Raw genomic sequence first — 13,091 nt, forward strand, 5'->3', positions numbered from 1 at the left:
TTCAGATCGGTGAATTAGACCCATCATCTCCGACTGCAAAAAAATAATTAGTAATTAATTTTTTTACTAACAATAATAAAGGTAACTTTCAATAATTTTAAACTTGTGTATACCATCATTTGGGCCCTTGCTCCTTCGTCTTGAAAACCGCTCGTAGGGCCAACTGGCAACTGTGGGTTAGACACATATAACACGGTATGTTCCATGTACCACGGCATGTAATCATTGGCAACTCCAACAGATGTCATGAGTTCCCCGGTGACCAAGTTTTGATGACGTGCCTCCCACTGAGAAACATACGGTGCGTGACGACTTAACCAGTTCCAGCCGGTTTTCCGCTCCGGTTCATGGAATGAAGCCTGGCATGCTCATTATTATCTATGGCAATTGGGTTAGGTATATACTGGAACATGCCAAACTGTCTCATCACTCGTTGAGGATAGTGATGCTCCACAACCGAGTAGTATAGCAGAGGGCAACAACTCCGCCAAATTCCCATACCACTCCGACATATATCGGGGAGTCTACCCACAATGTCGTCGTATGGTCTCCAATTAAACTGAAACAAAAAAAAAACAATCTTTAGAAACGTGTTCAAACAAACTAAAATTTTATATGTCAACAACTAACAAACATACTTTTGCCTCGGTCATAGATTGCAGCTGAGATATATATGTTCTCAGGCAATGTGTGGAAACATCTGTACACGTTAAGTTTCCCTTCCACCTAAAAGGATAAATAAAAAAATAACATAGTGTTATATAGATACCAAATAATAAATTTAATTATTTCAATTCACACTACCGAGCAGCTAACGGGGCATTGTACTGGAACCGGGCAACAGCAGGAGCAAACAACGAAACCTCTCCCAAACCCACACTTGTAGAAGCGCAACTGGGCCAGTAATGGCTATAGCATTAGGTGCTGCAGCATTACAAAGGTTTCTGTAAAGGTGAGCTAACACAGCACTGCCCCAACTATATCCCGAACATGCGGGCTAGTCTACGAGAAATTCTAAAAATTTGACATCAATCAGGTGGTTTGCATTATCAGGAAAGATTGTGCACCCTATCAAATGAAATATTATTTGACGTGCACGAAAAATGCAATCTTCATCTGATGCTTCATTTTCAGAAAAATCGGACGTTATTTGTTGTAAAACTCGGGAGGACTTAACCCTTTTGCCCCTCACATAAGCTTCCTCAGGGGTAAACCCCAACACCAGTTGACACTTGTCTCTTACAGTATACATCGACATAACAGTGTCAGCCCCAGAAATAGGCAACCCATCTATTGGTAGCCCCCACAACACATTGACATCCTGTAATGTCATAGTCGTTTCTCCAAAAGGAAGGTGAAACGTGTGAGTTTCTGGCCTCCACCTCTCAACCAACGCAGTTATTAATGAGTGGTCTACATACTTGTACCCAATTTGCAGTATCCCGCTGAATCCTGCTGCATGTATTAAACCTTCTACCCTTCCACCAACCGGATTTTCTTTCATATACTGCCGGAACGATCGATCTGATCATCTAATATTTATTGGCTCATCATACGCTGTTGGATTTTTGAATACCTCAAACGCATGGTGATTCTTGTTCAAGAACAACACCGATGCATCAAGAGGACCAGGATGACATTCAAAATTCATCTTCGGCTGATAAAAGTTGACTGAATATTTATCGGTAATGAAAGGATTGAAGCTTCGTTTGATATTGAAAATGTATCTCGAGTGCTTTGCTTTATGTTCATATGTAAAGACTTCAATCTGTGCATCATTTTTCGAATTCATATTGAAAGACAATATTTTTTCTTACACTACAGTTGAATTCTTACACAAAACTATTCAAGTTAGCAGGTTTGATTCCATATCATGTGAGAGCCTAGGGTTTAGTCATATCACCTTTACATTAACCACTCACATTTCATGCTGCAAAAAGACAACAAGGTGAAACAGTCACCTATTACTAGCAAACGAAAGTTGCATGTAAATTCTACAAACATGACAGTTATTTTAATAAGCTTGTGACACCATTCTGCGATCTTTAATAAGCTTGTGACACCATTCTGCGATCTTTATTAAGCTTGTAGTATGATTCTGCGATCTTTATTAAGCTTGTAGTATGAAACTGCGACTTTCAATAAGCTTGTATTATGAAACAGCAACCTTCAATAAGCTTGTAGTATGAAACAGCAACCTTCAATAAGCTTGTAGTATGATTCTGCGACCTTCAATAACATTGTAGTATGAAACTGCGACTTTCTATAAGGTTGCAAGATAAAACAACGACTTTCAGAAGGTCGCTGTATCAAATAGCAACCTTCAACATCTTTGGCAGCTTTTGCAGAATTTGGCAGAATTTGCAGAATACTTCATTGAAGGTCGCTATATCAAGTTGCAACTTACCTAAAAGTGTAAACAAAATGTTTAACCACCTAATGCCACTCTTTTGTGGTTCAAAACACCTATTATTGCGAAAAATTCTAAGTTATTACTTTTATATTTTAATACACCCTTTCTTGCATTTAAAACACTATGGAATTTTTTTTTATATAAATTTATGAACTAATTTACTCAAATCTTCCCATCTGTTATGCTTATGTTTGGTTGGAATTTTGGAGTTATATTCTTGCTACATCTTCTATGCCTTGAGCGTATCATGTTAAGGATCTTAAAGTATCCGTGTTATATTCCCTTTTTGATAGCTGTCACTTTGATAAGTCTTTTACTTTCATCCACAAAACATGCATCTGTGTGTTAATCGATAGAAATAGTCACCAAATTTAACAGCTCTTTTAGCCATTGGTGTTGGTTTTGTGAGAAATTAAGAAACTGTTGGAATTACTACTGGATTTGTGAGTTGTTTTTGTTATTACAAGGTGTTACCTATTATTGGTAAATTGATGTCTACTTTGTTGCACTTTGAAAGATGTTTTTAGCTAGTAGTTAAAGGGTTAAGGGTGCGCCAGTCGCGAGTTCGGTCTAGGCCATTTGTGGCTGGTTTAGACCATTTGAAACTAGTTTTGGCTGTTTCGGGCAGGTTTTTTAGGTTCAGACGTTTTTGTGCCTTGGTGCGTGCCTTTGGCTTCTTTGACCACATAGGTTTTTACAGGATCAAAGTCTCAAAATGCATTAGTATTTTAGTTGCTTTTAGAATTTGCCGATTATGAGGATTGTTTTAGTGAATTTAGGTAATCTTTTTGGTGTTTAGATTGTTGTAAGATTAAATTTTCCAATGGTTTTGGGTTAGAAATCTTGTTAACATCTACTAAATTGATACCAGTTTGCCCCCCATGAACAAGTTTATAGAAAAATAATATGTGAAGCAGAGGTTGTCACAAGGACAACAAGAACAAGCAATTAATATACACAAAACCAAACGAAAAATTAAGTTCTTATGTAGGTCTCTAAAAGTCTAGGTGATACTGGCTGCAGAGTTGTTCTAAATCATAACAGAAGTTAAATACTCAAATCTATTGAAGTAGCCTACTTGAAATCAGTGAACAAGTCCTTCCTTTTATAATTAATATACTAATATGTATCAATATAAGATTTTAGTATATCAAAAAAAAAAACACACGACCCAGACCCGTTCTGACCCGGACCCGTTTCGACTTGAAACAAAACAACCCTTTTTTTTATAATTGACTCGTTTTGACCCATGATCCATGACCCGGTCCGACCTGTTTGCCATGTCTACTTATAAGCATTGATCCTGATATGTATTGGGCATTATGTACCAAGAGTAAAGGTTGGATTATTGTGTACAAGATTGTAAACGTGGGATTATTATGTACCAAGAGTAAAGGTGAGTTTATTGTGACAAGATTGTAAACGTGGGATTATTAAAAACCAATTTTCTTTAGTTTTTCTATAAAAATGTTAGCCTGCTAGTGTAAAACTTTATTAATTTTTTTGTAAAATGATTTATTTGCACTATTATGACTAGAGTTTAATAAATATTTGTTGAAAACTAAAATCTAGGTCGGAGATGAAGTTTTCCTCAAAAGCATTCTAAACTCTACCGAGACTATAGCAAGAGGAAGGGTCCAGAGCTTGGACCCAAATGATCTACTTGGTGGTACAGACACTACAAGAAATAGACACTTTTAGCGGTGACAGGCCAAATGTTGCCGCTATTGGTCGATCCGCGTCTCGGAGGCTGAAACCAAACCAGTTTCTTGTGAGAGATTGGACCAGAATGGTGTGAGGTAAACGTTCAAGTACCAATAAAAAAGATGAAAACTTGGTAAGACCATATGGTTTATTTTCTCCAATTCAAGATTGTATTGGTGCATCCATTGCATGGCCCTATCCATTCATCTCGGTATGTATTTGTTAAACTTGTGATACAAATAATTTTCATATCATAGAACTTAATGCTTATACATGGATGGTTTATTTGTAGGTAGTTTATGAGGACTGAGGACGCATGATGACTCAAGATTTTATGCTTCTTACTTCTTTAATTGCTTTTAATTTATTTGTTAAATGTTAAGACTTTATGTTAGATAATGTTATAACTTATTTATGCCTTTATGGTTAGTGTTTTTGTTATGAACTTGCTTATTTGAAATATAATAAAGTTTTATTTCATTCATTAGTTATAAAATTGGTTTTATAATCTTATTTGGGATACTAGGACCATTTTCTTGATATTAACGTAGCTATAATGTTACATCATAAGGGTCCTATAAATTAATTTTTAAGGACACTTGTATGTGTATCAAAAGATTAAAAGTAGGTAATCACATATTAGAACATTGTAAAAGTGTCTTAATATGTTCTTTTTAGGACGCTATTTAGGTTGTCTATATACATATTATGCGACCATAAAATTGGTTTCATAATCTTATTTGCTATATTAGGACCCTTTTCTTGGTACTAAATTAGCTATAATGTTACATCATAAGGGTCCTATCAATTAATTTCTAAGAACCCTTGTAAATGTATCAAAAGATTAAAAGTATGTAAACACATGTTAGAATATCGTAAAAGTGTCCTAACATGTTTTTATTAGGACACGATTTTGGTTGTTCAAAGACATATTACGCGACCATAAAATTGGTTTCATAATCTTATTTGAGATGTTAGGATGCTTTTTTAGTTCCGGGACTTATTACGACCCCTTTACATGAAACGCTTTTACTGTTGGTCCTATTAATTGAAAGGTCCTATAAAATAACATTTTAGGACGCTTTTGCGCGTACTAAAAACCTAGTGTTATTGTAGTGCGTTGTGATAGCGTTTAGTCTAACAAACGATGCGATAACATGCGTTAAAATGCATTTAAGTAGTATGCGTTGTACATAGCATTAAATGCGATAACTGCGTTTTGAATATGCGTTGTAAAATATAGTTTAACCCTTTGCGATAATCCAAATCTCGGGAATACAAGTAATGACCCAGAAAGTCGGGTTGTTACAATATGGGTCTGCAAGATCAATTGCAAACACTCTTTCATTATTTTAGCTATTTTGAGCTAAAAGTCAAACAGTTTGACTTTCTGTTTGACTTTCGGGTCTGACCGTTTTTGTTCAAGTCAAAGTTCAATTGAACTTTGCAATGTGATCGTAACCACGAAGGTATTAATCCTTTTCGATTGCACCTTCTGATTACCACGTTTAGTAGGCGAAGTTACGAGTCAAAGTTTTATAAATTAAAAGTAAAAAATGCGCAAAAGTGCATTTTACGAACAAACGGTTTTCGGGTTTTAAAACTTAAAATTTTGACACCAAATCAGTTTTATAACCATAGTTAGACATGTTCCAACATGTCTAACTCGTCATTTCTAGTTTAGTGCTTTTGTTTTAGTTGTAAGTCGAGCGGTTTGACTACCGCTTTGACTTTCGAATCTGACCCGTTTGGTCAATCTTAGGATTCGACCAAGTGCATTTTTATGACCATAGTAATATAGGGAATAACCCTCTGAGGTTATACCTTATGGTCATGTAGCTTGGTTAGTTATATGATAAGTCGATTTTATGTACTTTAAAATGCTGAAAACGCCCCTTTGGCGCATAAAATTGTTTTAAACATGTAAGACCTTGGTTTTGACATCTAAACTGATATTATAACATAATTAAACTTGTTTTGACATATAAGACTCATCATAGGACTTGTTTAACCATCCAAACTCTTAGTTACGCTTATGACCCATTAAAGTGGCCTAAACCACTTTAACGAGTCATAATGGGTTAAAGCACTTAGGAATCTTTTCTAATCAGAATGTAAGCCTTATTGAACCATATTATACGAGATCCTTCTCTCGTTTGGTTTATAAACTTCATTCTATCCAATCCTCCGATTAAAGTCTCGACACACTAACATAGTATTCCTTGAACCTTTGTGCTTTGTTGGAACATTGAACAAGACATATACGCAATCTCAAGTGAATACATAGTCCCCTCTCTTAGGTTTTACAAATATTTTGGGGTGATTCATATGTGCCTATCACTACTTTCTTGTTTTCATGGTTTCAAAGACATTTTACATGGTATATTTACCTAATATACCTATACATGGTTTAAAAAAAATTTACATGGTATATTTACCTAATATACCTACACATTGTTTTCAAAGACATTTTACATGGTATATTTACCTAATATACCCTTACATGGTTTTAAAGACATTTTACAGGGTATATTTACCTAATAGACCTAGTACATGATTTCAAAACATTTCACGACATGCTTACATTTTACAAGACATATTAGTGAGTTGAATATACAATGATACATTTATTAACATTGATCACACCGACCGGTAGTATATTATGGTACATAGGATTGACAACCCCATTCCCGCTTCCTAGGTCTGTTTGGAGTGAGTTTAGGGAATGACAAAATCCGATGAACATTTTGATAAACTTTGTCGTTATAAGGGTTTATTCGACAGTCTACAAGGCTTGAATGTATTCGCCAACAATCCATATATATTTTTACACAATAAAAGCAATTGTTTTATGAGACAAAACTTTTTGATTAGACAAGACCTTTTGTTTATTCAAAACACTTGTTTTATACAAGACAAGACATTTGTGGTTTACACCATACAAGACATTTGTTGGTTTATACAAGTCATGACATTTTTGGTTTGGACAAAGACAAGACATTTATTGGTTTACGGTAAGTGATATAGATAACGAGATATGTGTAATACGATAAAAGCATGGTGGGTACGCTGTTGGTACTTCCTATATATAAGTTCTTTTATTGTATTACATATTGTAGCGTTATTTAAATCACTTCAAACAAAGACAAGACAAGACATTTCATTTTGTTATTTCAAAGACATATTTGGTTATTAAGTTAACCATGCATCATTTCTTTTTAAATCAAATGATTTTTTCATACGATTTCATAAAGAAACACTCTTGTTAAAGATTCATGGCTACTTTTGAAATAGTTAAACATTTTCTCTTAACATTCAAAGCCATGAGTCTTCATCACAAAACCTATATTATTCACAGGTATTTTTATACTGACGTTTATTTTCACATATATTTGAGGAGTTAATGTTTAACTTTGAGCATGCTTCACTTAGGATGGACACGAGCCTTAGTTTACTTTAAAAACTTGAAAGACAATTGTTGTGTTTTATTTGTATTTTCCCAAACAATGTAAACTATTAATTCAATAATACAAAACTTATGTACCATGTGTTGTGAAACAATAGTTATGTAACGTGACTCCCTGGCGTTTCTACCGCGGTTGTTGTTTCACGCGGTCGCGGTGTTACGTGTTCTTATTTTGTAGTGGCTACCCGAACACATCGAGATTTTCGCTGGTTTAGACAATAATTCCAAAATTATTATAAAGATGATTGATGGATCTGAATAGGAATTGGAAATACCTACAGAAGAAGGGGTTACTACAAGGTTTATAATCTATTTATAATATACTTCTGTTTATAATATACTACATTTGTTTTCATATCTACATTTATTAATTGTTATTTGTTACAGTTATAATGTTGTCGGTTGGAATGATTTGATAAAATATAAAGGAGTTCAATGAGACAAGATGAGTATTTTCAAATGGTCAACGAGCCATGGAAAGATTTTGCTTGCAATAGATCAAGATCTTTCATAAAATCGTGTTTAATATTTCCTAAAATCGGTGGTACCAAAGCCATCTGGATGGCTGTTAACTCTTATCGAACCAAGTATATTTATGTATACTATGTAATCCTAAGATGTATAATGCATAGTATTTTTTTTTTAACTTTTAAATATGTGAACCGGGGCCGGCCAATCCGTGTCATCGCTCGAGGCCCAAATTTTTAAAGGGCCCAAAAAGTATTTATAAGCTTTTATATATATAGTTATGTATTTATTGTACGCATTCATTTATTGTTCATGAAATTTTTGGTGGTGGAGTGGAAAAAACAACTCAATATAATGTAAAGGTCTCAAGTTCAAGGTTGGCTCTACCATGAAGGTCTAGTTTTTTAAATTTATTTCCCTTTACCATAATTTTGGGCCCAATTTTTATTTCGCGTGAGGCCTCAATTATTTTTAGAGTTTTTGGAGACGGCTCTAATGTCAACATTGTTAAATAATATAATTTACTTAAAGTAATCCGTGTAATGTATCTATGTATCGGTACTTAAACTAGTACTTAGTAATATACCAATTCGTTATACGATTTTTTTTTACCTTAGCATAGGATTATTAAAAAATGATGAATAAAGCATAATTTTGTTTAGGTTCGCTACGAACGCGGACCTTGCCTATATATCTTAGCTTTTTGACACGAAACTATAAAGGAGGTAATAGAAATTGTACCGATCAACAATGAATTTAAACTTACACAAGTAAACTATTGAATCAAACTACCCGATAGCAAGTACATCTAACATCAACTTGTTTCCTCCTATCTGTCTCCGAAAACGTCGTTTCAATAAGTTCAGCCCAATGTTGAACCGGTGTCGGGTACGGACTCCGGGGTTTGAACCAGTGACGGGCAAAGCGGGCAAGTTGAATTATTATCAAACCACCTTTTAATACAGCCGGTATGAAAACAATGTTTACAGGTTAAAACCCGACCCGTCTCACCATTTTCAAACATGGACAAACACACAGCACATCCGGGCAGATTCGCATAGTATACAACGGGCACGATTTCACCACAGAAGCGGGAAGCACAGTGGAACTGGAACTGGAACCGGAACCGGAATAAAATGGTCTGCTGCTGTTGATGATGCGGGTGGAGCGGTTGCGGCGGTAGTACCAGAAGGCCAGGAGGGTGAGTAATATTAAGAAGGGAACGAAGAATTCGAGGGCCAGTTTTTCGTCATCTGGCGATTGGCCCCTCATCGGAGACGGAGAATATGCTGACATGGAGTAAATGTTAAACGTAAATCGGAATTATCAGCAACAAATATCAACACTAAACACAATCGTAAATAACCTAAACATAACAGGGTTTTATATACACACCCATGCAATTTGAATATAACTAGCTGGCTTCCTAAAACTTCTGCGAAAAAGAAGAGTGCGAAAAGATTGTGTAACCCTATTTAATAGTAGGGATTAATTATGAGGTAAATAAGCCTCAATTTTATAGTTATAGTAATGTAATTATTTTTAGAACTTACACTATTAGATAATAGGGTTTTTGCTATCCCAAAACGGTGGCAATTTCTCTTTTGCTACCATTTTGTCTCCAAAAACTCGATAGGAAAAAAAAAGTAGCAATTGACATATTGCTACCTATTTGCTACCATTTTATTTTTGAAATGGTTTTGTTACCATCGTTTGCCACCATTTTGTGACCACTTTTTGTTATCATTTTGCTACCGTTTAAATTTTGTCACCATTTTGCTACCGCTTAGTTTTTGTTAGCATTTTGCTACCGTATTTCTATCCTTTTTTATACATTTTTGCTTTTCTACTACCATCCATTTATACATGCCATTTATATCTATATATATTAATAAATGAAAAGGATTTGGGCCATGTGGCATGTGATGGTGGAACCAATTGCTGACGTGGCATGTTATGGTGGAACTTTTAGGTGGGAAGCACTCTCAATACTCCATTCAATATTGGACACGGGATCCGTTTTTATATTGGGTCAAAATCTGGATTTGGGTCACCCGTCTCTCGAATCCCTTATATTGATTCATCTTCTTTCTCAAGCTTCAATATTCTCTACAAACCCTAGAAACTAAAGCTTCCCAGCCACACTTTTCTAAAACCCTAAATCCAATTTGCGAAACAACTTCTTCCCGTTCTTCACTGATTATTTGTGATTGATCATAGGTATGTTATTGCTCTTTCCCTCTTTGTTTTTTATTCTTATTCCGTAACGTGTATTGCATATCATCAAGAAGAAATTCTTAGGGTTTTCAATTCTTCCACTCCAAGATGAGTTATGTTGATTCTTTAAATTTGGGGTTTATTTTTGTTTAGATTACGTTTTCTTTTACAAATCAGTTCAGATTGCATTTTGTTCAGATTTGTTACTCGAACACTTGAAATTCCAAACCAAAAGCAATGGGTAATTTTGGACTGAGATTCGTATGTTATTCGGAATGAAAAGCCTGGAACAGGTAATCATTTACCTTCTGTCTGTGTTCTTATTACTATTTTCTATCTCTATGTCTTGAATATTTCCGATCCGGTATCTTCTTCGGTTTGGAGCTATGCAAGAGTGTCAAGTATGGGTCGAACACATTTGGGTTTGGTCGGCTATGATGGTGTTGAACGATGATAACGTCAGGTGAGTTTTAGGCTACTTTCTGTCTTATTTGATGCACTGTGTGCTCATGGTTCATTTTTTTATTATTATGTGATGAATTAAGACTAGATAGGAGGTTTCAGTCATTTTTTATTTAATAAACGGTAACGAAAATGATATATGTGGTTTGCAGAGCGTAAACTTTGGGGTTTTGTTCAGTGGAGAAGATGATAGTGATGTATTTTGTTCATTCTCCATGGACTCACGAACACGATCAGTAGCCCGGGACTTCTTTTGAGGTTAGGATACATTTTTGTAAATGTTATTTGATTTTAGTTTCTTTTTTGAGGGATCTTACCTTTTTTTCAGGTTAAGGTTAACCGAAGTGGGTGATGATGATGACTATTTTCTGAAAAGGTTCCATCCATAATCACTTCTCCAAGGTAGTTTTTTCCTCAAAAACAAGAAAATACAAATCATATATCTTCGTTAAGTGTTTGAAGCGTTAACTTCATTGATTTTTGTTGGAACTTTGAGGCACGTGGGTATAACAAATATAAAATATGCATCGGAAATTGTTGTGTGTTTGTGTAGGTTAAAGTAACGCTTTTTAACATATATAATTTATATAAAAAGTTGATGATTAAAAACTATCCTGAGAAGTACAGAGCACATGTAATCTAATCTCAAGTTACCACAATCTAAGTTGATTTTGGTTTCATGTGGTCCTGTTTGTGAATCATGGGTAAAAAAACTTCACTTTTTAGGGTTAAACTTCTGCACTTCTATGGGTCAGAAAACTGCAGTTTTATGGGTTAAATAGTTGCGTTTTTTCTGGTTAAATTCCTACACTGTTTGTATCTATTTTGTAGTTGCAATATTCAGCTTTCTAGGTAATATTTTGCAACTATGTTCATGTGTAGGCTAAAGTGAAAAAAGGGAAAAGAGATGAGAAGTGAAAAAAGACAAAAAGGCTATGAATTAAAAAGCATGTGGGCGAAGTAAACGTCTTTTCATCATCCCAAAAATATATGTGTCTAATCTAATTTGGTTGTTCTATATCCAGCTGCTTTTGGTCATTTACAAGTGTGTTAATTCCTTCTTATACTTACTTTTTGATATATGTAGTCACATGTAGTTCTGAATGAAGTTGAGAACCAAACGTAGTGGATGATCTTAGCGGGTCAAACAGTTTGGATATGGTAACTTTTGATACAAAAACAGGATATCTGATGTTAAAATTGGTTGCTTTTGTGGGTGTGGTTGAATTGGAATCATCACATAATGGTGTATAATATCTTTTGAGGTTCATTCTTTGTCCATGCTTTCATTTATAAAAGCCAAAAGGTTCATAATGGATGGATTTCGTATCCATCTTAATCTAAAAAACCTGCAATTTTGAGTTCAGCAATTGGGAGTTATTTTTTTGGGTAATTTTGTTTGACCACATTTATTTTTAAACTTCTTGATGCTGAGATTATTGTTATTTTTTTAAATTATTGTAGGATTTGCGTGAGGAATGGCGACAACGCGTGAGGTGTTTTCGACTGATGGCAGAGGGAAGTGTTGAAACTAGCAACTCAGAGTAAAATCGATTGTTATCTTCACCAAAATTTATGTCGCGTCGTGATTGATGTCTGAGCATTCAGTTAAAGCTCCGACTGCGCCAAACGTTGGGATTGATGTGAGGCATGTGCGTCGCTCGCATTCTTGAAAAAGAAGGTGTGTGTAGTTGTTTTTATAGTTAGGAATATATTCTTTTGTTATTGCTGTTTTGCCGAATGTTGAACATATTGGAGTTAGGGATGTTTATCAGGTTAATCATTTTGTGTTATTCACGTTTTTTAGATGTTTGAAAGTCTAACCAAAAGCTGACCCTATTAACTATTAACTATCGTTTTAATCAGTTTTCCGGTAACGAGTTTGTTCAGGTAAGGTTCTTCGGGTAAACAACGTTAGACTTGGTTCAAATGGGAAAATTGTTAAAAGTAGTTTGTGTTCATGTATTAATTTTTAGGTTTGTCTTACATATCTTTAGGTGGTTTCAGAGGCAACTCTATGTTATATGTTGTTAGTTTTTTTTATCTTTGTTTGTTTGTTAAGTATCCAAGACCCTGAACCAATTACATAACTTAAGACACCTGTTTTGTAAGCTAAAGAGTCTTTTTTGTTTGTGATTTTATTTTTTATATAATTTAATTTGTTGTTGATTTTGTAGGGCTCGAGACTGAAATTGGTGGTCTTATTTATTAATTCAATTTTAAAATTGCACATAAATGCTAATTAATGATATTGCTAATGCTAATTTAAACTTTCCAAAAAAAAAAACACATTAATTAGTCAAATTAAAACTTTCTGATGGTCAATAAAAAATTGATATAAATATGAAAACTTTTCTTTAT

The 13,091-nt window shown here is 34.5% G+C and overlaps 1 long non-coding RNA gene across 1 annotated transcript; it reads left to right on the plus strand.

Moving 5' to 3' along the window:
- The first annotated feature begins 10,655 nt into the window (after positions 1–10,655).
- Positions 10,656–11,133, plus strand: LOC118488831. The gene is made up of 3 exons (XR_004885344.1): positions 10,656–10,731; positions 10,883–10,988; positions 11,059–11,133. It is a non-coding gene; the product is annotated as an uncharacterized LOC118488831 (long non-coding RNA).
- Positions 11,134–13,091: the final 1,958 nt, after the last annotated feature.

This window comes from Helianthus annuus, chromosome 2 (assembly GCF_002127325.2).
Source record: "Helianthus annuus cultivar XRQ/B chromosome 2, HanXRQr2.0-SUNRISE, whole genome shotgun sequence".
In the NCBI taxonomy this organism is placed as follows: domain Eukaryota; kingdom Viridiplantae; phylum Streptophyta; class Magnoliopsida; order Asterales; family Asteraceae; genus Helianthus; species Helianthus annuus.